The sequence below is a fragment of the Panthera pardus genome, unplaced genomic scaffold (assembly GCF_024362965.1).
Source record: "Panthera pardus isolate Hobbes unplaced genomic scaffold, ASM2436296v1 HiC_scaffold_1, whole genome shotgun sequence".
Taxonomy (NCBI): Eukaryota; Metazoa; Chordata; class Mammalia; order Carnivora; family Felidae; genus Panthera; species Panthera pardus.
The window spans coordinates 5704466-5707499 of NW_026526654.1; the positions used below are offsets into that span (position 1 = coordinate 5704466).

The 3034-nt window shown below is 36.5% G+C and overlaps 1 pseudogene; it reads left to right on the plus strand.

Annotated features, from left to right (window-relative positions):
• Positions 1 to 790: 790 nt before the first annotated feature.
• On the plus strand, positions 791 to 1883 carry LOC109257164 (UDP-GalNAc:beta-1,3-N-acetylgalactosaminyltransferase 1-like; annotated as a pseudogene).
• Positions 1884 to 3034: the final 1151 nt, after the last annotated feature.

Below are 3034 nucleotides of genomic sequence, written 5' to 3' on the forward strand. Positions count from 1 at the left end.
TCTAAGCAGAATATCAACAAAGAAACAATAGCTTTGAAAGACATACTGGACCAGACAGACTTAACAGATATATTCAGAACATTTCATCCTAAAGCAGCAGATTGCACATTCTTCTCAAGTGCACATGGAACATTGTCCAGAATAGATCATATACTGAGTCATAAATCAGCCCTCAAGAGGTACAAAAAGATTAAGATAGTACATGCATATTTTCAGATCACAAAGCTATGGAATTGAAGTCAACCACAAGAAAAAGTTTGGAAAGCCCTCAAATACATGGAGATTAGAGAACATCTATTAAAGAATGAGTGGTTAACCAGGAATTTAGAGAAAAAATTGAAAAAATAAATGGAAGCCAATGAAAATGAAAACATAATAGTCCAAGCCCTTTGGGACGCAGCAAAGAGGAAAGTATATTGCAGTTCAGGCCTATGTCAAGCAAGAAAGGTCTTAAATATGGCGGGAGGCTGTGTGTGCTAGCAGGGCAACATCAGCCACCCACCTGTGTTGGAGCAGGGTTAGCGCTGCGCTCGGGGGTTCACAGCAAATGTTTTAATTAAAGCATGGAATATGGAAATCAGAAGAAAAACTAAAAGAGCTAGTGCTTTAATCTCATCTGAAATTCTGTGGGCATGCCTCTTATAAGCAGTATAATGGCAGAATTTTAAGCCAAGTTGAGAATCTCTTTTAGTAGAAATTTCAAGTATTATTTTTGACTACTACATACTAGTAACTGTTCAGTTGGTGAAATTGAAGGAAGATCTTTCATCAGATCTTCACCAGATCAGAATAAATAAATCAAGAAGGAGGTTTTTCCAGGAGCTGGCTGTGCAAGATTTGCTAGAATTCATATCCGATCACACAGCTGAGAAAGACCCTTGGTTTATTTGGACATGTTGCTGAACCTGAGGCTCGTATGCTTCTGAGCTGCTGTGGATGGCCCTGGCTCTCTTGACCACTCTTCCAAGTAGGATGTCACTGAGATTCCTCAAATGGAGCCTCCTGCTGCTGTCCCTCCTGAGTTTCCTTCTGATGTGGTACTTCAGCCTGCCCCCCTACAATGTGATAGAACGTGTTAACTGGATGTACTTCTATGAATATGAGACAATTTACAGACAAGACTTTTTCTTCACACTTCAAACTACTCTACTCAAAACCCACTTCTTATCATTCTGGTGACCTCACACCCTTCAGATGTGAAAGTCAGACAGGCCATTAGTTACTTGTGGTGAAAAAAAAATCTTGGTGGGGATATGAGGTTCTTACTTTTTCTTACTAGGCCAGGTGGCCAAAAAGGAAGACAAAGTGTTAGCATTGTCCTTGGAGGATGAGCACATTCTTTAAGGTGACATAATACGACAAGATTTTTTTAGATACAGGTGGGTAACTGAGTTTTGCCCCAATTCCAAATACATCATGAAGACAGACACTGATGTTTTCATCAATACTGGCAACTTGGTGAAGTATCTTTTAAACGTAAACCATTCAGAGAAGTTTTTCACAGGTTATCCTCTAATAGATAACTATTCCTATAGAGGATTTTACCAAAAAGCCCATATTTTGTACCAAAAGTATCCCTTCTAGGTGTTTCTTCCCTACTGCACTGGATTGGGTTCCATAATGTCCAGATATTTGGTGCCAAGAATCTATCAAATGATGAGTCACATAACACCATCAAGTTTGAAGATGTTTATGTTGGGATCTGTTTGAATTTATTAAGCATGGACATCCATATTCCAGAAGACACAAACATTTTCTTTTTATATAGGATCCATTTGGATGTCTGTCAACTCAGACGTGTAATTGCAGCTCATGGCTTTTCTTCCAAGGAAATTATCACATTTTGGCAGGTTATGCTAAGGAACACCACATGCCATTATTAATTTGACAAAAGCCTAGCGAAAGACAGGATACTCTGTGGAAAGTGTTAAAATTGCTGTAAAATGTCCAATGGAAAACTCATGGGAGGGTCACTGTGTTGAGTTGCACTGAACTGAGAGTCATGAAGAACCCACAGACTGGGGACTGGAGGGTCACACTTTGATTCACCTAAACAAAAACCAAGTCAGGCTCTTTAAAGGTGATCATAAGAGGAATTAAACACCTTATAAAGGAATCTGGGATTTTTGTTAATAAAACTAATAGGACCAAACTATTTGAACATGCCATTTGGCAGACTAGAATTTGTTAAAAGGGTTTCATTGAATTATAAGCTCATTAATCCATAGCAATGAAGCAATGTAGATCTCTACTTATTGAGCATTCTAGTCTGTTAAGGTTTTTGTGTATATCTGACATGGGTTGCCAGTTTTTAAAAATACATAGTTCTGTGTAAAAAACTAAAGTTACACTGAACAAAATTTCATCCGTTTTGGTCATTCAGAAGGTACTTCAAGATGTTACAGCATTTCACTGTTATAAATTACTATTTAATATTACTTAGGACTTCCTGGTGTTTGAATGTTATTATTGTTTCAGTACTGTATAAAGAGAATAGTGATTCCTACCCTTTTCCATTTGAACTTTTACCCAGTTACTTCACTGATGAATTTATTATTTCATAGCTCCATTAATGTAAAGTCATTGGTCATTATTGCATATCAGTAATCTCTTGGACTTTGATAAATATTTTACTGTGGTAATACAGAGAAGAATTAAAGCAAGAATATCTGAATTTTTGTCTTGTTTTTAAAACTGCAATCCCCAGTGTTTATATGTTACTCTATCTGTTTCATTTTTTCACCTGAAAATTAAGAATAATATAGAATGCCAGGGAGCATGTTTCCTTTTGGAAAGGACTCTGAATACAAAAAAGAAAAAAAGGACCCTGATGGCAAGAATATTGTGAATATTATCATTAATCTGCTCCATGTGTGTTCTCATTAACAATCAATTTGAGAATAAAGAGGGAAAAAAGAAAGGTCGTAAATACACAATTTGACATTACACCTAAAGTAGCTAGAAAAGGAACAGCAAATAAAGCTTAAAGCTAGCAGAAAAAGGAAAATAATAAAGGTTAGAGAAGAAATAAACT